At 31.8% G+C, this 26,616-nt stretch overlaps 1 protein-coding gene across 2 annotated transcripts in view; it reads right to left on the reverse strand.

Annotated features, from left to right (window-relative positions):
• LOC128249439 (uncharacterized) overlaps window positions 1–26,616 on the reverse strand; it is a 65,477-nt gene that overhangs the window by 8,806 nt on the left and 30,055 nt on the right. Inside the window, exon 3 of one of the 2 annotated variants that reach the window (XR_016244380.1) lies at window positions 6,873–7,335. The exons of the other annotated variant lie outside the window; for it this stretch is intronic. The gene's annotated coding sequence lies outside the window, so the exon portion shown is untranslated. Of the gene's footprint in view, window positions 1–6,872; window positions 7,336–26,616 lie in introns of those variants that run through there. 2 annotated transcript variants of the gene reach the window in all.

Consider the following 26,616-nt stretch of genomic DNA (forward strand, 5'->3'; position numbering starts at 1 on the left):
TTCATTTTCATTCAAATAATATTGGAAAGGAACAAATGAATTTATCTGAAAACTTAACAACAACGGTTGCATGCACACACATACACACACACAAACAACTCTTTCATATGTGTATAAAACTCAAAGTGCAGGAGATTAATGCCTTTCAGTTATGTATTAAAGAATACTCAACATTTGTATTGAGTTAGTAATTTATCACCTCTGGTGAGTCAACAGATTTATATATACTCATACATATGTACATATACATATGCACATATACATATGCACATATACATATGTACATGCATACTCGTGAATGGATGTGTTCATATGAATGCCTGGATGGTTCTTTTGGATTTATTTAAGCTTTTTTCTTTAATAGAATTCAAGCCAATCACTTAAAACAAAGTATGTGTGTATATATGTATGTGTATATATATATATATATATATATATATATATATATATATATATATATATATATATGCAACTTAAATCAAAAAGAATAGAATACAAGTTAAAATTGGAAATAGTTTGCAAGGCTAAATCATATAGGATAGGGAATAAATTCTGCTTATTATGTATTAACGAATTTAAAGAGATATTATTAACTAATAAAAAATTAATTAACTCCCACAATGAATGTAATATTAAATGCAGACATAAATTAAATTACTTATATAATAAATTTAGATAACTAATTTATTTATTTAAACCTAGTATTAGGTACCAACTTATAGTTATGATCAGTATCGTAGAATACATCAAATTAGCTTTAGAGTACATTTTAATCATCACAATATTATACAAAATTGGAACACATAACTACCTTTACTTTAAGTATTCAATGATAATAACATTTTAAGTAATATATAACTTTCGTATTTGGTATAGTTATTATTCTGCATAAATCTGAGAGTTTTAAGTATTTTAATCTTCATTAAACTTTTTATTTTAGGTAGATTTTCTTTTTCGATATTTTCGTTATTATTTTAATAATTATAATGCGCATGTACTTCTGGGTAATAGACGCCATATTTATCACGTGACCTTTTAGTATAAATTCTATAACACGGCCATTTTGTTTTAATGTACAGTCAGCAGCCGGCAGGTAAGTCATGTTTTCTTATTTTAATTTTATAAACAATATTGACATCCGACTTTTAGTAACTTTGTACACTAACGCATTTTTTTACTATTGTCTACTTATTCCATAATGTTTTAACCTTGTTTACTTACTATAATACTATAATATTTTTAGATTGTAACTCTTAATAATTATATTAATACCATTAATGTCACGATTAGTTTACAGATTTTGTCTCTTTATATATATTTTAATTTCTCATGTTTATGTTTATTCTTTGAATGATTTTAGGTATTTTCTTAGGGATTTGACCTGAAGAGTGACTGATTTTGGGAGTAAAATCATTTCCCCGTTCTAATGAACTCGGATAGAATTTGCAAATGATTTTATATAGCCCTATTTCAGCCATGAAACGCGCCTAGTCTATGTACTAGCACTAACTTTTTACATTTATACTTCCATACAGTATATTATCGTATTAATTTTTACTGTCCAATTTATAAATTTGACTTTAAAAATTTTTTAAATTAATATTTTTATGATTTATTTATGTAATATGTTGTTTAATTTAAATTTTTAGATTAAAATCTTAGATATATTAAGATGGTATATGCCTCACAGCATGGATTTGGACTTGTTCTGAGTTGACTGAGTTGTATAGTGGTGGTCGTCTCTAAATTAGTTATATACATATATATTATATATTAGGAAACCCGGTATAATATTATACCGATTTTTGCCTGTAAGGTTGGAATAAATATTTTATTCCCTAATATTACTACTATACACACACACACACACACATATATATATATATATATGTATATATATGTGTGTGTGTGTGTATATACACATACATATTTTCAAAACCTTTTTCCATTTCTGAATCATATATACATGTAGATGTCTTTATAGATGTGTTATCTAAATACGTATCGCTATGTCAATATCTATATAGAAACACTTTTAAGTACCTACATACATTTTAGATGTCTATATACAAGCATGCTTTAGATGTTTATTTCTATGCATTTTTTTAATGTCTTCATACATGTGTTTTCTAGACATATATGCTGATGTAGATATTTGCATATGATTTGTTTTAGGTGTCTGTCTACATTTTTAAATACCTATATACATGTGTTTTATAGATGTTTATATACATCTTTTAGAAGCCTACATTCCATTTTTCTTTCTGTATTCCAAAAGCAAAAGGCTAATATGCTGTATGTGTGTGAGCATGTTGTGCATATTTGCATGTTTATTATAACACTCTATTTAATGAAAGTCTTTAGAATTATCAGAGCTCTTTCACTAATTCTATGAAAACAATTGCAGACATGATCCCAAGTTCTTGCTTTAAAGAAATTTTAGTAAAGCATATAATGCCAACAGCATCTTAGAGTTTCTGCAAACATGAATGCACTCTTCTTGTGTTATAGGCATTTTCAAACACACTCATTTTTATCTATTTATTTCGTTTTTATATTTTGTTTTGCTTATTCATTTGGCATTTTAATGAGCTTTGGAATTTCTAAAATCAATAACACACTTAAACATATACAAAATTATTCCGAACCAGAAATTTTTATCTATTTTTTTTCTTCTTTTAATGCTAACAGGGCATATGTTTTGCCAAACAGTATATCGTATTCATAACAGGCTCTTGTCTTTTCATTTGAGGTTCAGAATTTTTAGTTTTGATCGTATCACATCATTCTATGTCTCCTTTAGTCTTTAGCTGTCACAGGTCAACACATGACATTTTATTACACAGCATTCTTTAGTCATTCACATCACATCACATGTGCAAACTACTACAGTCATCTATCAGACTTCATCAACTGATGCCTTTACTATTCAGCTCTTGTCTGGGCTTACTCATACTCCAAGTTTCATGTAATTTAATGTTGCAGATTCAACTGTAATAGTTAAGTTAATGTTAACATATTTAATGTAGCGAATATCATATACTTAATTAGAAGCAGAAAAAAAAATGAATGAGGAAACGACAACAATAGCTCAATGGTTACTATGATTTTAATTATTTCAACAAATATGGAAGACAGTTTCAGTCTTGTTTAACCTTTTCAATAGAATATAATTTCACCATATTTGCTGAAAATCATTAATGAAGCAAACGCTAAGTAGATGCACAATATTGTATGAAAGTCAATAGAAAAAATTAGCATATTCAGAAAAATAAATCACCATTCATGCATGAAAAACCATAGTAGTATTAACTTTTTCAATAGTGTGAGGATCAAAAATATCTTTAGGAGTATTTAAATTGTGAGGAGAGAAAACATAGTTCAATGACTAATATTATTGTAATCATTTTGGGTCGTGTAGGAAGTAACTTTAAAAATATTTCATTTTCATTAGGCTCCTCAGTAAATCCCGCATTTCAACATGTCTACTAAAATAGTGATGAGTGAATTACTATGTCTTTGTATATTATTGTTCATGAATAGGCATGAAAAATTGTTTTATTAAGAATTTAGACCTTTGTGGCTAATTGATTTATTTTTACGATTTATTTCTGCCTTTATACTATTAATAAAGGAGTTCAAGCAAATTGCACTATTAGAGCTAGGAAATAAGAATTGGGCAAAAGGTTTAGCATCTTGCCTCATATTCTTTCTGCCACATGGCCCAGTCCTTAATGACCCTGAGAGTTATGCAATGAAGTGTAAGCTCCTGAAAGAGCCTCCCATGCTGGACAGGTAAAAAAGGATAACGACCAGACTAATATGGACTACTTCTTTCCAGATGTAAATATGGGTTTGCAAAGGTCCAGCAAAGTTACAGAAACATTGATGACAATTGAAAACCAAGACCTGAGAGGACAGCCCAGAGTTGAGTTCAGTGAAGAAAAGTAATCACTGGCTCCAGTTGTCTGTCTTGGCTTGGTTTCTACAGCTGGACACCCTTCCTAATGCCAACAACTTTACAGAGTGTACTGGGCACCGTATACGCATCACCAGCACAGGTGCCTTTCATGTGTCACTAGTACTAGCCACGACAATGATTTCACTTAGCTTGGCATGTCTTCTCAAGCACAGCAAATCACTGGGCATGGGGAAATATTACCTTGCTCAGAAACAGGTGAGGGCTGGGTGACAGTAAGGGCATCCAACCATTAAAAGCTGCCTCAATAAATACCATCCAACACATGCAAGCATGGAAAAGAGACATTGAGATGATGATGATGATCATGATGCCATTATTATTACATGCATTATGCCCCCAATGACAATAGTGAGGCATTTTAACAAGCTAAACTACTTACACTTCATGTATTTATGAAACAATACAGAATTACAGAAACATGCTGAGTAGAGTTTTTTTTTTTTAAGTCCAAACACTGCAGACTAGGTTAGATTCTCAACCCAACAACTAATTCAATTATTATAACTTTAATTGTGTTAAAGTTTTACAAAAATAAATAAATAAATGTAGACGAAATTATTTTTTTTAAAGTTAATTTACAGAACATGATAAACTGCAATATTTATGGACACAAATTTAATTTGCAAGCAATTTTTATTCTTGAAGATATGCAAATTTCTGTTGTAATTTCTAAAGGAATCTAAGGGAAAAAAAATGCAATGTTCTTTATTTGAAATATCAACAAAAGCAATCTAGGAATTATTTGTGTTATATTTCTTTTTCCATTTTTTTTTTGTTTGTTTGTTTTTTTTTTTCTCAGATATATGGAAAGTAATTTTTGAATGAGAATTTCATAGGAAAAATGTTTCCAGTTTAATTACTTTTAGAATGAAATTTACAAAAACAAAGTAATAATAATAATGATGATGATGATGATGATGATAATTATTATTATTATTATAAAAATAAATAAAAGGATAGATAAAACAGGAAAAATTTGTGAAGAAAATAAAAATATAATTGTGTGTCATGTAGTTTTGTTGAACTAATAAGAGATCTATATTGGTTTAGTTAATTAGTACTCTGTTGTTTGATCAACTGAATTACCTGTTCATTGAATTAACATATGAGTGGCTGAGTATTCCACAGACATGTGTACCCTTAATTTTTATCTAGAAATAGTCAGCTACACTTCTGTATAGTCTCAATTCAATGCTATTGTAAGAGACATATCCCAAGATGCTACACAGTAGGATTGAACCTAGGATCTCTTGATTATGAAGCAAATTTCTTAACAATTTGGTCTTGCTGCAGCTATTAAGGATGCTTATACCTTTAGCTTTCAAATTAACCTGTAAAATGTTATGCTTATTTATTACCCTGCACATTTATGCAAAAGCAGGATATTGTAATCACTCATTTTTGCCTGTTTGTCTGTGTGCTTCTAAAATTACTGGAAAACAGCGGAACAGATTTTCACCAAATTTGGCAGAAATACACATTGGGTGAGTGGTTCCAAATGATGAAAATTTGGTTTGATTATCTTCAAACATACATAAATACATACAAAGATATACGATTGTGTGCATGCGTACGTGTGTGTGTACAGTGATGGATTCAAGAGTTTCATTTATTCACAAGTTGATTTCTTAATTTCACCAGAGTATAAATACCTATAATGGTGATACTTGAAAAAAAATTTCTTTACAATTTTTTAAAAAATCAATCTTACAAATTTCCCAATAATCAAGTTGTTAGTTATATTATTTATATCCTACAATGAACTACAGTATGTTTGATTCGCCTGCATTGTAAGCCACTTATAATTTGCAAAAAAAATTTATCGTTTTCAAGCTGAAAGTTGTTGAATGCATGAAGTTACATTTGAATCGAGCTGCAGAAAGAGAATTTGGTGTCTCAGAAAAATGGGCAGGGATTGTTTTTTGAAAGAGGAGAAATGAAATCTGTTGGCATCAAATGGTTAAAGAAAATTAGGATAGGAATGAGTCCCAGTGAGGAGATGGAGACTATTTTGAGCTGCAGAAAGAGAATTTGGTGTCTCAGAAAAATGGGCAGGGATTGTTTTTTGAAAGAGGAGAAATGAAATCTGTTGGCATCAAATGGTTAAAGAAAATTAGGATAGGAATGAGTCCCAGTGAGGAGATGGAGACTATTTTGAGAGACTGGGTGACTGAACTATGCACAAATAAACTTCTCGTCATGAGAAACATCATTAGATTGTAGGCTCTCCAAATGACTAAAGATCATGGTATATCTGACTTTAAAGCATCCCCTGGCTAGTGTACAAGGTTTATGAAATGCCACAATCTTATGCTGAAACAGCGTATATATATATATATATATATATATATATAGTGAGAATTTACAAGAAAAAACAAAAGACGAAGACGGCTGTGTAAACAACAAATAGATATATTAGTTTAACGCTCGGGAAGTTAGAAAGTCTTTTATGTTTTGAACCTACGCTCTTTGACAGAAAGGAACACAGAAATAAACAGGGAGAGAAAATACAAAAGGGTTTAGTGGCTAGTGATCTATCATGGCAAATGCTGGACAGAGGGGTCACACAGGAGAGCTAGGAAGAAGAGGGGATAATAAAGTATATGTGTGTATATGTATATATACATAGATATATATATATATACATACACACACACACACACATATATATATATGTATGTACATATTTATGTATGTATTAGGCACATGCTGTGAGCAATTACTCAGGGTAGGCAGTTGGTGACATTTATGTAGTAAAACACACAAAAAATAAGTGAAACACGGGCACATGACTGATTTGGAGGCAAATTTACTTCTGCCTTTATAGCGCATAAAGAAAACGTTGTAGTAGGAATGTACGCAGCACATGTACTACAGCAGCACTATACGTAGTTTTAATACTGAGATTGAAAGGCAGGGGTGAATTATGCCTACCTAATCTACAATAAAATAAAATATTTTGCATTCTATGCATAATAATCAGAGTAACCTTCATAATGTTATTGAATTATGTGCATATTTTTCCATAAAAGGAAAATGATACTATCGATCTATTTCATTCAGGGTAGGCACTGCCTACCTTGTCTACCCAGGCAGCACATCCCTGGTATGTATATATATATATATCAATTTATGTGTATATGTCTTCATGGTTGTGTTTGTCCCACTGCCACCACCACCACCACCACCACTTGACAATTGGTATTGGTTTGTTTATGTCTCCATGACTTAGTGATTTGTCAAAAGATACTGACAAAATACATACCAGGCTTAAACGAAAATAAATACTGGGGTCAATTTCTTCAACTAAAACACTTTGAGGCAGTGCCCCCAACATGGCTGCCATCCAATGACTGAAACAAGTAAAAGGTAAAAGATAAGATAACATGCAAAGAATGTAAACATCAGCAAGAAAACCAGAACAAACAAATGATAAATTAATAAATAAAAAATGAGGTGCTTTTCGCATGAATTCCTTTGTGATATTTGTTCTGCAAAGACTTACAGACACAACCTTGTCACTCTCATTGTCAGAAATGGTTCACCAACTGCAATATAAAAATATATATATACAATAACTATAAATAAATAATGTGTTCTCACTATTAGTCAAACATGAAATCTGACATAGCCTTTGTAATAGCTTGCTGGAACACAATGAAGAATAAGGCTGCTATAATAAGAAAATGAAATCACAAGACTTAACAAATAGTGACATTGTGTATATTGAATGGATGACCAATGTAAATAGCCATTTTAGTATATATTTACTAACAAAAAATGGGAAAAATAGACAAAACAAAAAGAGAGCCCATTGCTTAGATTACATTTGCCCAGCTATTTTCGATCGTCCTGGACAAGTTGAGACATGATTGATTTCTTCAATGTGGGTGTGTGTGTATATATATATATATGTGTGTGTGTGTGTATGTATGTATATGTATATGTACACACACATATAAACATATATATATATATATATATATATATATATATATATATATATATATATATGTTTATATGTGTGTACATATATATGAAAATATATATACATACATATATACACACACATACGTGCATAGATACATATGGAGAGAGAGATTTATATATGTATAAATAATATATTTATTTATATGTATATATTTGTGCATATATATAGATAAATATATATATATATGTATATATACACATGTGTGTGTAAATATGTGTGTGTGTGTGTATTTATATAGATATAAACAGATATAGACAAATATATACATATAGATACATACATACATACATACAAATATACGTGTGTGTATTGGTGTGAGAAATAAATAAATGATTAACTAAAAAAAATCTTGAGCTATTAAGATGGTAACCCATATGAATGGGAGTTGATAAATTGAAATGAAGACATATTTCTTACTCAACTTTTGACCTTTCCAATACTCATTAAATCAGGGTTTGCATTGCTAGATTATATTTATATTTTCTTTTTATTTTATTTTGTAGTCTTTCACCACAAAAGACACAAAATGTATCAGCATACTACAATGATTATACAAATTGATAGAAAGAATTCAATAGCATTTTATATATGTATATGTACAAATACACATGTACATACATACATGCATATGCACACATGGCTGAGAACACACAGATACACACACACACATGCACACACACAAATGTAAGCATGAACCTATGTAAATGTGTGTATATAAATGTATGGGTGTTTGTGTATATGTATGTGTGTGTATATATATATATGTGTGTGTATATATATATATATGTGTGTATATATATATATATGTGTGTATATATATATATATATATATATGTATATATATATATATATATATATATATATATATATACACATAAATATGTATACATAAATATATATATATATATGCATAAATACATATATATATATATACATACACATGTATGTATGTCTGTGTGCACGTATATTTGTGTGTTTGTGTTTGTCTGCGTATGTGTGTGAATGTATGTGTGGGTGTATGTGCATGTGTGTGTGATTTAGTTTGTTTGTTATTTATTACAGAAGTCTTTTATTCAGGATATTTTGTTTTCTGCAGAAAGAGTAATTCATTCCCATCTTTGTGTTGCCTTGATTCTTGATTTCTTCTTTGACAAGTGATAAATTATTGTTATTCATATATTTAGTTCACACTAAAAATACAACAGAGGAAAGAAAGAGAGATGGAAACAGGAAAAGGAAGAGGGAGAGAAAGAGAGTGAAAGTAAAAGTGAAAGTGCAAGAGAGAAAGAAGAAAGAAGCATTGAAAATATAGAAAATATGTATGTATATGAGTATAAGAAAGTCATTCTGATAGACGCATGCATAAAAGCACACATACATTAAAGGATGTAATATATATGCCTGTGGTACATAGAATAATGCATCTTCTTACAATTTTCATATTTGTACAAGTGTATGTGCTGTGTGTGTGAATGTGTGTGTATGTATGCATCCATGAAGATGTGTATTTGTGTTTGTGTATAATACAAATAATGTTTATGTGAGTGAATACGTGACTATCTGAGACTAAAATAAGTATCTCAGCAATTGAACTCTAAAATTATAGTAACTTTCAGGTAATACATACATATATTTACACACACACACACACACACACACACACACACACACGTACGTGTGTGTATGAGGGCTCATGGCCTAGGGTTAGGGAGTCGGGCTCATGATCATGAGCTCATAGTTTCAACTCCAAGACCGGGTGGTGCATTGTGTTCTTGAGCAAAACACTTCATCTCACATTGCTCTGTGATCACTTCAATGCCTAACATGTGGAATACAGTGCACCTGTTCAGACAGCATTGATTTGATGGAGAGAGAGTGAGCTAATGTGTGGCAGAAACATTTGATCACTATAAATAAATCATTTGTGCAGGTCGTTTGGCAAAAGCTGAACATTTATACGTTGTCTTCAATGGGAGAGTCCACCAGATATATATATATATATATATATATATACATATACTCCCACATATACTGCTATGTAAATTTATATTTATAACATATATATATATATATATATATATATATATATATATATATACAACACGTACAATAATCATCATCATCATTTAACATTAACATCTGCTTTCCATGCTGGCATGGGTTGGACAGTTTGACTGAAGACTGGCAAGCCAGAAGGCTGCACTAGGCTCCAATCTGATCTGGCAATGTTTCTACAGCTAGATGCTCTTCCTAATACCAACCACTCCAATAGTGTATTGGGTGCTTTTTACATGCCACCAGCATGAATGCCAGTCAGGCTGTACTGGCATTGACCATGCTCAAATGGTGCTTTTTACGTACCACTGGCATGGGAGCCAGTCAGGTGGCACTTGCAACAAGCATGCTTGGATGGCATTTTTTGCATGCCACCAAATAGGACCAGTCAGGTGGCACTCGTATGGTGCATTTTACGTGCTTCCAGCATGGGAGCCAGTTTGGTGGGAGTGGCATTAACCATGCTCAAATGGTGCTTTTTACGTGCCTCCAGTATGGGTGCCAGTCAGGCAGTAGTGGCATCAGCCATGACAATGATTTCACTTGACTCAACAGGTCTTCTCAAGCACAATTTATTGTCCGATGATTGAAGGGTACTCTTATATAGGCCAGTTATGCAAAACTGGCATAAGCCACGGTTATGGTCTCACTTGGCTTGCTGGGTCTTCTCAAGCACAGCATAACTCCAAAGGTCTTGGCTGCTTGTCATTGCCTCCATGAGGCACAAAGTTTGAAGGTCGTGCTTCACCATACATATGATATATTTATATATATGAAATGCACCCTCTGCACTCTCTAAAGTAGCTAGTGATAGAAAGGCCATCCAGTTACAGAAACTAAGATCAGAATCAATGAGCAAGACATGGGCCCTTGGCCCATTTAGAAGGGCAGTGATCAGACCATTCATGATGACCCATCGGAGAATGCTTTGAAATCAATTTACCATTGGAATAATTTATTTGTTTTCTGTGAAACTTGCCATACTGGAAATGATGAGAACTCTACCCTGACATAGCTAAGGAAGATATCCACTACATGTTTCCTGGCAGTATAGAAAACAGATAATAAATGGTGTTAGTGATAAGGATATATATGTGTGTGTGTACATATATCATCATCATCATCATCATCGTTTAACGTCTGCCTTTCATGCTAGCATGGGTTGGACGACTTGACTGAGGGCTGGTGAAACCGGATGGCAACACCAGGCTCCAATCTAAATTTGGCAGAGTTTCTACAGCTGGATGCCCTTCCTAACGCCAACCACTCAGAGCTGAGCGTAAGTCGGTTAATCTGTTAATCGTTAATTAATGAAGTTAACATTTTCATTAATGATTTAACTTCTAAGTTAACTTTGAAAATCATTATCAGACTAATTAACTTCAGTTGCATTTAGCTTCCATTAACTCAAGTCCGTTAACCCAAAATTTTCATAAAAACCGGTAAACGTTTAACAGCTTCTATTGTTTTCAGATTGTCTTAGCATACTTAATATTGTATGCGTCATTCTTTCAAACTCAATATAACACCACTTATTATTATAAGTAACTTGTAGGACCTCATTTGGCCCAGCCTGGATTTGAAACCAAATCTACCCGCTTGTTGCTTGCAAAGACAGTGGACAAATTTCTTTGTCCTGTCAAGAGGGAACAGTGTTTGATGTGTTTCCATTTGATCCATGACCTCGCTGTGTCATGGAAAATTTCATATGGACAGCAAGTGACCTACATTAGTATAAGCTATGCATATAATGGTATATCCATCTTTCTAGCTGGAATGTAATTATTAAAAAAAAACAGCACTCCGTAAGTGAGAAATCAGAGGGAATCTTAAATGCCACATTGTGAATGATTCTTGACCACAGCAATGAGGCAGAGAACTATAGCAGCCAGCAATATAGCTGTCCAGCCAGTTACTCTACCTTTCTCTCACTGGCTTACATAATTTGGAATTTTTCTGTTTTGACGGGGATTTTTTCCAATGTTTTTCACCAAAGTCTTCAGAATGCTGGGAGGCATCTTTTCACAAAAAAAAAAAAAGAAAAAATTTTGAAAATTTTCTTTTCACTCCACCACCTATACATCTGTAGTTATGTCCTTTTATGGATACAATATTTTCATTTCGTGTTTATTTCATTCATTGTTTGTAATGTTCTTTCTTTCTCACACACACTGCAAAGCTTACAGATGGGCTGCTGAATTGAAATCTCTATGTTGCTTTGAGGGGAAGGTAAAACTTGATGAACCGCTTCTCCCTCTTCTGTTGGACTTTTGTTTAAAAAAAGAGAGATTATGACTGTGATAAAATAATGAAAGCAATATTTACTAAGCAAATGAGAACTATTATACAAAGAAATAATTAGATGTAAAATATAAAAATTATTAGAAATGGGAATCAAATATGAAAATATTATCAAGAGGCTAGCAGAAAACCACCCTCTGGGTGGTTTTTCTGCTAGTATAAATAATATATATATCAATATGTAATATATATATAATATATATATATAGTGAGAATTTACAAAAAAACAAAACACGAAGCTGGCTGTGTAAACAACAAATAGATGTATTAGTTTAATGCTCGGGAAGTGAGAAAGTCTTTTATGGTTTGAGCCTATGCTCTTTGACAGAAAGGAACACAGAAATAAACAGGGAGAGAAAATAGAAAATTGAAATATATATACTTTTTTTAAAACTGAAAAGTCTTAAAGCATATTAGTCTACCTTAGGTATTCGAGTACTACTTTTGTACCTTTTTTCATTTATGTGCTTACTTGTGTGCATGTGTGTGTGTATATATATATATATATACATACACACATATATATATATATATATACATAGAGAGAGAGACACACACACACACACACTTATACATACACTTACAAATGTGTGTTTGTGTGTGTGTGTGCGTGCGTGTGCACACACGTGTGTATACACATCCCCATAGACACACATGTAGTGATACAAAGTATAACTGACCACCATATCGGATATTTCTGAAAAGCCCATTGTTAGCTTCTGTGCATTCAGTTGCAGAAAGCTAACAGTTGTATCTTTTTTGCCATTTTTGTTCCCTTTTTCTTTTCTTTCCATTTTAACTTTCCATAACAGTAAAGAATCAGTTAAGAAAGTCCAATCGGAAAGACATGACAGGGATACAAACGTTTATGCATACACCATTCATATATAAATATACAGTGGAATAGCATTAGAATCATGTGGAAGACACAGCACGAAAGAGGGAGAGAGGGAGACAGACAAAGAGAGAGAGAGAGACAACGAGTAAGAAAAGGTAAGGAATGCAAAGAGTCAAACAAAAGGTTATAGGAAAGTGAATGAATCAAAAGTCTGGAAAAGTAAAAGAAATATAGAAAATGTAGTGACATGGATGGAAGCTAAATCTATATATTTTTATAATGGCATTGCTTCCTCAAGCTGATATCCAGTTAATATGGGAAACATTCCACTCATATTGTTGGCTTCTGTGAGGTTAAAGTTTACCAAAGCAATCTAACATTCTGCAAGCTACCTGCTGCCTAATTATGTAAGAAAAAGGTATCCCTACAAGATCTGTGTTTAGAAGAGTTCTTTGTCTGATATTAGCTTAGTCACTATTAGATTTTATAACAAAAAAAAAAAAAGAAAATCTCAAGAACAGCAACAATAAATAAATAATTAAATAAATATATAATTAAATAAAAATGGATAACATACTGCAAATAATCTTAGTCTAACTAGAAAAAGAAGAATGGGTGAGTGATGTATATGTATATCAACTTTTTATTTATTTCCATTGACCAATGAAATCTTTCAAAGATTTTTCTTTGTTCAAAATGTTATCAAAGAAAAAAGAAGGTAAAAAGGAGAGTTTTCTAGTGGGGAGAAAATTTTCATTATTGATATTTTTGGATTGATTTTTCAACTGTTTTGGCTTCACATTTGTATGACACCATTGAAGCTGTTTACCATTATTTATCACCAATACTATTTCTTCCTAGAAATACAGCTTATTGGATTTGTTCCAGGAAATCGAAATTCTTCCGATTGCAGATCCAGTTTTTTTTTTTTATAATATGAGAATTTAATAATATTAACAGTAACTTTGATATAGAACATAATCTCTTTTTGAAGACATCAGATTTGATGAAATCAATAACGGGTTCAACCTTGAATTTAACAACATCAGTCAGATTTGAATCTTCATATCACAATCTTCGTTGGAAAAATATGTCTTCTATTTAAAAAAGGAAAAATCTTAAAACTACTCAGAAAAATATTAAAAATATGGGGCAGAATTTTTATATTGTTCCAGGCTTTCTTTTTTTTTTTCTTTCTTTATTTTACTTTGTGTATGGGTGAGGGTTCTATTTTACAATTTTTTAATGTAGTCTATCAAATACATTGGCATTTTCAGGCTGTTGCCAACATTGCTGGTAGTCTTCCTTTCCTATCAAGTTTCAATCAACATGACTTTTGATTGGTTTTTATTGTTTAGTGACATAAATACACCAGATTTCTTAAAATCAGCCAGAACAACATATTTTGATGACAGTTTCTTGGATTATTTTCCTCATCTCTGATCTGTTATTCACATACCATTCTAATTGATATTCTCTCCAATTGCTTGTATTCTTTCATTCTTTTATTCTTATACTGGTTTTAGTTATTAGACTGTAGTCATATTGGGGGACTGCCTCCAAGGTAATTTTTTTTTTTTTGCTTTATTCAGTTATATCAGTTATTCATTTTATCCATTACTATTTATACCTTGTGGTACATCCTCTCTGTTATGGGAGCTATCGTCTTACAAGGAGAAAACAGTACAAAGAATTTTCACTGATTTTCACTAGCATACACACAAGCCCTCACACATGAGTGAATGTGAATATACATACATATATATATATATATATATATATATATATATAGGGTGCGGTGAATATGCTGTTGTGTAAATTATGCAAAAATGAATATAACACTGATTTTAACAGATATATTTACCAAAATTACATAAGAATATCTTGAAATACTAAAGAGTAAATTTATTCAATGAAATGGCTATTGGCTTCAACCACAGCCTCCAGACAACTTCGGAATCTCCTGCAACTCTTCTGGACGTCTCCTTGTTTAAGTTGGGGAATGCTGCCATAATCCTTGTCTTCAGTTCATCATTGGTGTTACAAGGAGTTTTGTTGGTTTCTTGCTCAACTGTACCCCACACATAATAAGCAAGAGGATTGAGTCTGGGAAGTTAGGTAGCCAGATGTTAGCGGTGATGTGGTTGCAGAAATTGTCTGACAGCCATGACTGGGTTCTCCTGCTTGTGTAGCATGGTGCAGAGTCCTGTTGCCAGACATAGGGTCTTCCAGCAACCACCCTCTTGACCCAAGGTAGTCCTACCTCTTCCAAGCACTTGATGTAGGCCTCCATGTTGAGTCTGAGGGCATGTGGGAAGATGAATGGTGGCATAACGTCGCCATCACTAGTGATCACTCCAAACATCATGATGTTGACTGGATGTTTGTTTTTTATCACTCTCACTACATGTCCTCAGACTGACACCCAGATTCTGAATTGTTCGTATTGGTGTTTCCAGCACAAATGCCAAGTTGCACAGCATGTTGTTTCCAAATTTCTGGCAGAGTGAATTGCATCACGGTGCTGTTTTCTTACAGACAGTGCCCAACTGACCCTACTATACTGTGTAGCTGAAAAATTAAAAATAAACAATACACATGTACGAAATTAAAAATATAAAATGGCAACAATCTACCCATCATACCCTGTGTATATATATGTAAGTATATATATATATATATATATATATATATATATATATATATATGTAACCATTGTCTGTCTTTCTTTTCCTGCACAGATGTTCAAAAGACTGAACATTTTTTTTTCTCTTCTATCTTTTCTCCTTTCAATGAACATATTTCTCTCAGCATTCACTATTTTCCTCTCATTCTGGTCTGACGACCCTCCATGTTTGTTTTCATTCGGTTTCTTTATATGTCTCTACTGTCCTGATTTTGTTCCCAACTTTGACCCTCCATAAATCCTAAATTTTATTTTAGAATTTATGCGAGCAACTGTCTTTGAAGACTCATATTGTCATTGAATGCTTGAAATGAGGAGTAGATAGACATCCAACAACCGATGAAGGGTCGTTGTCTGTGTTTACTTGTCCTGTTTTCCATATTTTCTCTCGTTATTTGCGTTTTCAACTCATTTGTTTTTTTATTTCATGTTGTTTACACAGTTGGGGATGTCCTGTATCCATATATACATCTGGCAGAGTTCCTACAGCTGGATGCCCTGCCAGATCAGATTGGAACCTGGTGCAGCCATCCGGTTCACCAGTCCTCAGTCAAATCGTCCAACCCATGCTAGCATGGAAAGTGGACATTAAACGATGATGATGATATCTATATATATATATATGTGTGTGTATATATATATATTATATATATATGTGTCTGTGTGTGTGTGTGTGTGTGTGTGTGTATATATATATATATATATATATATTCTAAAGTCTGTCATACCGGCCATGACGAAGGCAAATAGCCCTGAAACTCGAGTCACCTTTATATATATATATATTTGTATTTATATATTTATATATTTGATCCTTTATATTGAACACTCAATATTTCATCTACATTCAATACTTTCTTTCATGGTGCCATCCATTTTTATTTTATTTTATTTTATATTGTATATCATATTATATATTGTATATTCCATATTCTATACCCCACATTAGTTCTGCAGGAATATAAATAAAACATAAAAAACAGACAGTGTTGGAACTCTTTTAAGCAAAATAATATATTCCTCTATACACAATCATACAAAAAAACCCACCTTTTTTGTATTTATTTTTACTCGCATATATATGAGATGGTCATTTTATTATTTATTATATATTTTTCTTCACTTGTTTATTACTGTTATCTTACTATCTTAATGCTTGTCCATTGTCCAGAAATCTTTCGTCACACATCTGTGACTGCTTCAGCACTAAGGTGTGTATTCTTATGTGCGCATGCGTTTGTGTCCTTGTTTGTGTGCGTATGCTTGTGTGTGTGTCATAGTTTTTAGCAGCTATGTGGTCTTCACCTCAGCCCCACCCTCTCACCCATTGTGCTGCTGCTGTCCTAAGACACGAGGAAGAAAATAGATATAAACGAATATATAAATATATCTACCACATACTTGTGATAGATGTAAGACAGGAATAGATATTGTAAATAAATAAGACATAAATAGGGCATGGATACATATGAAGTGAACACATATCTTAGAAGAACAGAATGGAGTAAGTCGAGCAAGAAGACACACGGAAAGGAAAAGTGTCACTGAAGATGTCACAGATGTGTGACGAAAAAATTTCCAGACAATGGATAAGCGTTAAAATAGTAAAATAACTAATAAACAAGTGAAGAAATAAATATATATATATATATATATATATATATATATATATATAAACACATGCACTATATATATATATATATATATATAAACACATGCACTATATATATATATATATATATATATATATATATATATATATATATATATATATATATATAAACACATGCACTATATATATATATATATATATATATATATATATATAAACACATGCACTATATATATATATATATATATATATATATATATATATAAACACATGCACTATATATATATATATATATATATATATATATATAAACACATGCACTATATATATATATATATATATATATATATATATATATATAGTGCATGTGTTTATTTGGCAAAAAAAAAAGAATAAAATAAAATAAAATGGCCATCCTGAAATGCAACAATATCTGTTTCAACACCTGATTTTACATCAGGAATCTTGCAAAACTAATTGATATATGTGTGTGCATATGTATCTATGTATGTATATATACATACATATCTATGTATGTATATATCTATCTATGTATGTATATATATATATATATATATATATATATATATAAATATTTATGTATGTGTGTATGTATATATATATATATATATATATATATATATATTGTAATGTGAATGTACAAATATGATGGAGCATAAATGAGCTGAGAAAAAAATCTTGGGGATAATAGGAATCATTTGTAGTGTTCCAGAGAAAAGAAACTTGGCTACTATTGACATGTGATGCATATAGAGGATGACAGTTGGATAATGAAATGACAAGCAATCCAAGTGGAAAGAACCCAAAACCACATTACTTCAAAGCAAACTTCTTAACCACATAACCATATCTGAGCCTATAATTTTTTTAATATATATATTTAGCTATTTCTTTATAATTTTCTTTCATCTTATTCAGTTTTTATTGTGTTTGTTTTATTGTTTTTGCTGGGCTTTTTCGTGATGTTACTTTACACGTAAACATCTCTAGGTAAAATTTTGAACAAACAGTTATTATTTTTTTCCTTCTATTTAAGACAACTAACTTTTTTTTTTATTTCATCTAAAATGTGGAAGATTTCATCAATGTTAGCTGTTTCACATACAATAATAAAACAACTAATTAATTCTATATTAATTTTAACTTTCGTCAAGCTTATGAAAATAGTTATTTGCTAATGGGCGACAATACCAGCTTCATTATTGATGTTGATTTAAAATAAGGGAAAAAAAACAGCAAAACTTTTGCATGAAAGTCTTCTATTTCTTTTTAATTCTTCATGATGTTTACAAAACATTCTAACTATTTTATCAGTTTTCTTTTTGTTAATTATTTTCTCCGTAAGCATATACAACATAAAATGAGCAGGTCAACTAACCTTGTTTTCAATGTTAATCCTTTGTCTCAAAAGGCAATTAAAAATTATTAAGAAAAGCTAAACAATTACTATAGAATAAAATGTTGTAAAATGAAGCTGTTTTCAAAATAGATAACATAACATTGAAGTATTTCTATTTTAATTTTTTTAATTAATTTCAAAAACCAAAACCCAGCTAAGAGAAGCTAAATTCTTAAGGAGCAGATTCTGCAGTCTGGTTTCTAATCCTGGTTGTAGCTAATAAATTTCATTTAGATGTTTACTATACTTAGAATTCATGTTGATATTGTCAATATCACTATACAGAGCTTTGAGTGTCTTCTACCAATCTCAAATTAATCAAGGCCTTGTGAGGGGGATTTGGTTGATAGTGCTAAACATAATCACCACCTTGTTTAACTCCCCTAACTCACAAGGACCAGATAGAAAAGTTTAACAAGATGACCAGTTAGCACAGTTCACTCTGCTGCAATCATTAGGGCCAGGTTTCTGAAGTAAGACTGATTTCCTCCCACCTGTCACAGAAGCACTGAAAAAGGCCAAGGGAACTGGTTTAGAACCAGCAACTAAATTCTATCCAAAAGGGGTTTTTCAACCCAATATTTACATGCTAATTTTACCTTATTCACATGCTTTAAGACATATTATTAAAAAAACAAAAAACAAACAATTTATTTCATTAAAAATCTTTTTAAGTTGAAAAAATTCGATCACATTCTCCCAGAAGCCTTAGGTTTCCTAACTACTCAAGGAGACAACATGTATTTTCTATGAAATCTATGATGACATCAAACGATGTCCAGAAATAATTACATAATTCTAGATTAAAGTTCATTATAAAGGAATTATAGCTATGGTTATCTGAATTTTATATACAAATTTTGATAATGATTTAAAATTTTAATTCCTAAATATGTAACAGAAGCTGTTGTTGGTCAGCTCAATCAGAGATGCCCATTGACTCTGACCAAGCAAACATAATTGAAAGCTATGGTCATCCCAATTTTTTTCTAGATGAAGTGTACCCAGGACATTATTTAAACATTTCTGGTAGACCTGCCTTCTTTCAAGAATACTTTAATTTTCATTCCTTATTCCCTAATGCATATAAATATATAATGAAGTGTGTGTGTGTGAAGATCACAGTGATCAGTTTTGTTGCTATTTAACAATTCAACTGGCCTCCTTACCACTCCTTCTAACTTATTGACATGTAAACGATTGTGTACCTAGACACAGGTCATTTAAATAATGGTACAAGGGTAATAGCCTGACAAGTACTGATAGAGTGTGGGAAAGAGAGATAAGTAGATTCCCAATGAAAGTGGTCCATTTGACTTTTATCTAATGCTACTGAAATTTGACAATGAGACAACATATAGATATGACACCATACCATCCATACTAATTGATGATGACATACATACACACATGCACACACACATACTTTCTCTCTCACACACACACATTGGTAATGTATTTACCTGGCATCTGACTTAATCTGAGACTATGTATTGAAATTAATGCAATTACAGCATGGAAGATACAGATTAGGCATTCATGTGTGCTTTTGAATGGCTAATATTTGCCTTTCATGTTTTATTGTAAAATATATTCATAAATAACCAGCATTGTCATATATGTGTCATTCTTCTAGACATTACAGTTATTACAAGAGAGCTAATCATTTCTTCATAATATTTGGTTGAAAGGCTGTCCACCTTGTACTTTTATTAAAAAAAAACAGTTCCTTTTATAATTTATAATTTTTTTTTTAGTGGTTTCAGTCATAGAGTTTTTAGTTGATCATCATGTTGAATATTGACTCCAGTACTTATGTCAGCTTGGTGTTTTGGACAGACCTGGAGTAAATGGAAGCAAATGGTAATGAAAGGATTTTGACAAACCAGTTGATTAGCTGATTGAATGATTAGCTACATAATAGGTTAGTTCACGAACTAGTCGATTAAGAAGGAAATGACATACTGTACATTATGGTTTCAAATATACAAAACTATGGGGCCATCATGGTTGGAATCCTTAGTGCATACATGTTATTATATCTGAACTGTCCTGGAGTTTAACAAGTAACAACAAATATCTTCTGTAAGGTATAAGGAAGAGGAGTGTTAACTACTGCTTATAGAGAGGGCTGTTTTTATTTGTCACCCTGAAGAGAAGGAGGAAGAGTTGGCACAAACCCTTAAGGTTTTGTCAAATATTCATTTGGATTCCTCTAGGATTGATCTTTGGAACCAAAAACTGAGACAGGCGGGGAAGGAGAGTTCCAAGGGTGAAGATACTAATATGAAATAGTAATGACTTCAAATATTGGCATAAGGCCAGCAATTTCAGTAGGGGGTGGGTGGATAAGTCAATTAGATCAATCCCAGTGCTCAACTGCTAATTATTTTATCAACCTCAAGAGGAGGAAAGCAAAGTCAACCTCAGTAGAATTTGAACACAGAACATAAAGATAGACGAAATGCCACTAAGCAATTTCTCCAGTGTGCTAACAATTCTGTCAACTGATCACTTTGAGGACTGTAACAGCATAAAATGAAGTGTTTTGCTCAAGAATACAATATGCCAGCCAATGTGGGAATCGGACCCATCATCGAGCAATTGTGGGTGCAACAGTCTAACTTCTAGACCACAATCGCATTCAGACTGATATGAAATGATATTAGCAAAGTGTTAGAATGGTTATGACAGTTGAGATGCAGTAAAGATCAAACAACCATACATACAGAGACACACTTACACACATACACATATATACACATAAACATATACATCTATTCTTTTGAAAACAGGACAGATTTAGCAACAAGAAGGGTAACTAGCTGCAAAGCAATGCTTCACATATATATTTGTCTAATACTTGCTGGTATGGAAAAACGACCATAAACTGGAAGCACAAAGAAACACTCATACACACATACATGCACACATGCATGCATGTGCCAAAAAGAATTGAATGCTCTGTCCAAGTCTTAGGCTCATGTGGCTGGTTTCCTGGATTCTGTGGCATATATATTCCTCACTAGTCAGGAGGCAAGTCCATTGCAGGATTACTCAGTTTTACCAGCAGAGTGAACCAGAACAACATGAAATGAAGTGTTTTGCTCAAGAACTCAATGCATTCCCTGATTCAGGAATCAAAACCACAATCTTACAATCATAAGAGAAACACCCTAACCACTAAGCCGCAAGCCTTCACACACACACACACACATACATATGTGTATGTATTTATGTGTGTTTGCATGTATGATGATCTTCTACATAGTTTCCAGCTATCAAATTCATTCACATGGCTTTGATATTTCTTGCCCTAAGGCTATAGTAGAAGACACTTGACATTTGCCCAAAGTGCCATGCAGCAGAATTGAAATCAGAACCACATTGCTGCAAAGGGAGCTTCTTAGCAACATTGTAATGCTTGCACCTTTCTAAACTATTACTTAAAAAATCTGCATGAAGAATCATGCTGTGAGAAATTACCATTGACTTGTCATGAAACAAATGCCAAAATTCCACCTTGAAAAGAATCTTTGATTGACACAGTGTGACTATAATGTTATTACTGTTGTATAAACTGAACTGACCTGAGCATTAGGCTTGTTAGTAAATTAAGTTTATTGTTAAAACAGTGTATATGATGTCTAAAATTTACAAGAAGCAGAAGTAAAGAATTTGTAACAAGCCATCATAGATTCTTTCACCAGCAATTAGAAGTTTGTTCTATTTCACTACTTATATTGATTTTTAGGGTTTAAATGTCAAATCAGACATGACATTAATTCCTATTTAATGTTTTTTTTGTTATTTTTTTTCTCTCCAAGAACGTGTGCTAAATGCTCTACCCACCTCCTGCCTGCCTTCTTTGCAAATTGCTGTTTGTAATTATAGGACAGCATTTTCACTAACAATAAATTCACCTGATATAAAATCAATAAAAACAACAATATAAATAAATATATTTGACAATCCTTCAAGCAAAACTAAAAAAAATTTTCTTTTTTTCTTTTCATTATTTTGATATCTTTATCTATCTATCTATCTATCTATATATATATATATATATATATATATATATATATATATATATATATATATATTGCATGATTTTTGTTGTGTTTAAATTTTATTTTTATTTTAATATTCAAACCAGAAATGTTTGCTACATTTTGCATTCCTAACTTTCATGTACTTTTCAAAATAATGCTCCTCTCTGTACACAGTCATGCATGTATATATATATATATATATATATATATATATATATATATATATATGTTTATATGTGTGTACATATTCATATATATATATATATATATATGTTTGCATGTGTGTGTATATATATAAATATATATATATATATATGTTACGCATGTATACACACACATGTCATATATTTACACCTATCTATCATATATATATCTTTATCTATATCAAGCTATCTGCAGGTCTATCTATCTAACTACACACACACACACACACACACACATTTATGCATACACACTCATTCATACACACACACACATACATACATAATTTGCACAACAAGGCAATCTATTAAGGGATTTAAAAAGTCCCCTATGCATTTTTATTTCCATTATAAAAGGGGAAAAAATATTTCAAAATTAAAAAAAAGTTCCTAATTGGAAGATTTCTCAACTACCTTTTCATCATTTGGGAATTTCAATTCCCAATTCTAAATATGATTTTCTGATTCTCTGTTGGAAGATACAATTGACCAATCATCTGTAAATGGCATTTTATGATTTTGTACATAAATATTTGTAATAATTGCAGTATCAACTGAAAGCTTTTCATTTCCTTCCCTTTTGGTTTTCCTTTTTTGATTTTTGTTTGTAATTATTGTTATTTCAAGCTTTCAAGAATATTTACAATCTACAAAACAACTGTTTCTAATTTAAGCACAAAAACCAACAATTTGAATGGAGAGGGTATAAATAACCAACAATAACTAGGATCAATGACCTTCATCTTAGTACTTGACTGGTATTTTATTCTATTGACTCCATCAATGTTGACCTTGGGCAAATTCAATAACAACAATTAGGAAACGCTGATTTATGAATCTTCTTAAACACTCCATTTTTAAAAGTAAGCTGGGTTTCAATAAAAGTGCTAGCAAATGATAATACAGCAAGAAAAGGGTGTAGAGAGAGTTATTCCCACCAAGTGCAATTATGGGCATTTTTTTCTGATATATGTTTTATTGACTATATACATATATATATATATATATATGTATGTATGCATGTCGTTCTTCAGTTTTATTTAAAGATTTCTTGCCAATAAAGAAAGAATCAATTTCTAACCTAAATCCAAGGCTCCTTTATTGGAAGGAACAGGGTATTTTTGCATGCATGTATGTATATATGAAGTATTTGGAATCAGTGCATGAGCAGATATGTATGTTTTGTTTTATGTGTGTATTCTTATGCATATAGTTATATGTCTAAACATGCGCATATATACTTAAATTATAGACTTCTGGTAAATTTTACAAATTTTTACAGTACCAGTGAGGGCTTGGAACTGCAGTCTCCGAATCAACTTTCTCTTTTCTGGTGTTGAGAAGCGTTTGTATGTATGTATGCATGTTTGTGTATATAAATGCATCAGTTTATGACAGGACAGTGTATATGAACTATCAAATGCTGGTAGATCTGCATTAAATGTATGCAGCTTCCTCATAAGTTCTAGTTTAACATCATCATCATCATTTTCTGCTTGCACAGGTCAGACAAACTTTATTAATGCAAATTTTCTATGGTTGGATGCTCTTTCTGTTTTCAGCTTTCACCTACTTCCATGCGAGATAACATTTCCTACTAGTCCTTTTAGAGACGAAGGGCATAATGGCCAGATATGTTTACACAGCTCTTACAAATACACACCGTTGTTTGTATAACAGTGACATTCTTTTTACAATTAGTTTGCAATACTGAAACAAAAAAATACAGGTACATATATATATATATATATATATATATATATATATATATATATATATATATATATATATATATATATACACACGCACAAACTGAGGGAGTGGAATGAGTAAAATGTAAGCTGCATATGTTTCTTAGCTAGCTGATCTTCTGATGTAATATTTACTCAAAGTAGAGTTCTAAACTTAACTAATCATCAGGCAGCTTATCGAATTTCCTCATAACTTCGATAAGGTAAAAAGTGTATAAACTTCAATGCCAATAAATTGTTATAGTTCCTTATCATACACTGTCAAGTCTTTTATTCTTTATACTTTCCATGGACTGCTTGAAGCTTACAGACTTTCTATACTTGGCTCCCTGGTTCTTACCCATGTATTTTTCTCCCTCTCTCTCTTTATATATATATATATATATATATATACATATATGCATATGTGGTGTACTCCTTTCAGTTTTTGTCTACCAAATTTTTGGTTGACCTGAGGATACAGAAGACATTTGCACAAAGTTCTGCACAATAAGACTGATACTAAAACTAGGAACTGGAAAAGAAATTTCTTAGGTACACAACCCTACCTATACCCTGTAATGATGTGACCTTCATTCTTCATGCTTCTGAAGATGACCAGATCAGCAGCTTTACTCTTTGTGCATTCTGAGGTGGTTTATTAGGCCAATGGTGGCATAAATTCCATGGTTACAGTGGGAGCACATAATAGCAGAATTGGGACTTGGTGTGATTCTTGTTTATTTTAGGTTTGCATAAGATGGTAATTAATTCTTTATGCTATTGTCATTAAGTGGGTGAGGAGTTGCAAAGTAGAATAAAAATATCTTAGGCTGTGTGATAGGAAGATTCTTCCCAACCACATGGTCTCAAGTTCAGTCCCACTGTGTGGCACCTTGGGCAAGTGTCTTCTACTATAGCTTCAGGCTGACCAAAGCCTTGTGTGAATGGATTAGGTAGATGGGAATTGAAAGAAGCCCTCTGTATATGTGTGTGTGTGTGTGTGTGTGTTTGTGTGTGTGTGTGCACGTGTGTACCTTTGTATCTGTGTTTTTCTCCCACTACCACTTGACAACCAGAGTTGGTATGCTTATGTAACTTAGTGGTTCAGCAAAAGAGACCAATAGAATAAGTACCAGTCTTATAAAAAAATTTTTAAATATAAGTACTGGGGTCGATTCATTCAACTAAAAATTCTTCAAGGTGGTGCCCCGACATGGCCTCAGTCAAATGAGTGAAACAAGTAAAAAGTAATAGACTTTGCTCCCAGACACTGACATACAGTGTTACTGCAAAGTGAGACATAGATAAAGCAGTAAGCTAGGAGAATCGTTAGCTCGCTGGATGAAATGTTTAGCGGTATTTCACCTGTCTTCATATTCTGAGTTCAAATTCTTCAGAGATTGATTTTTGCCTTTCATCCTTTCGGGGTCGGTAAATTAAGTACCAGTGAAACACTGGGGCTGAAGTAATCGACTAGTCCCCTGCCCTCAAAATTTCTGGCCTTGTGCCTGCAGTAGAAAGGAAAGTGAGACATAGATTTCTCCCCAAAGTGTTAAAGTTACTCTTCTCAAATGATCACTGAATTGTTAAATTTTATATCAAAATTACTTAACGAATAATCGTATAACTTTTATCGTATTAAAGTTAACCAAACTTATAGTATTGTCCCAGTATTAAAAAATAATTATTTTAAATATTTAAATATATTTAGCATTAAATGTATATGCCAGCATTGCTTTCTAAAAT

The sequence above is a fragment of the Octopus bimaculoides genome, chromosome 14 (assembly GCF_046866305.1).
Source record: "Octopus bimaculoides isolate indiv1 chromosome 14, ASM4686630v1, whole genome shotgun sequence".
In the NCBI taxonomy this organism is placed as follows: Eukaryota; Metazoa; Mollusca; class Cephalopoda; order Octopoda; family Octopodidae; genus Octopus; species Octopus bimaculoides.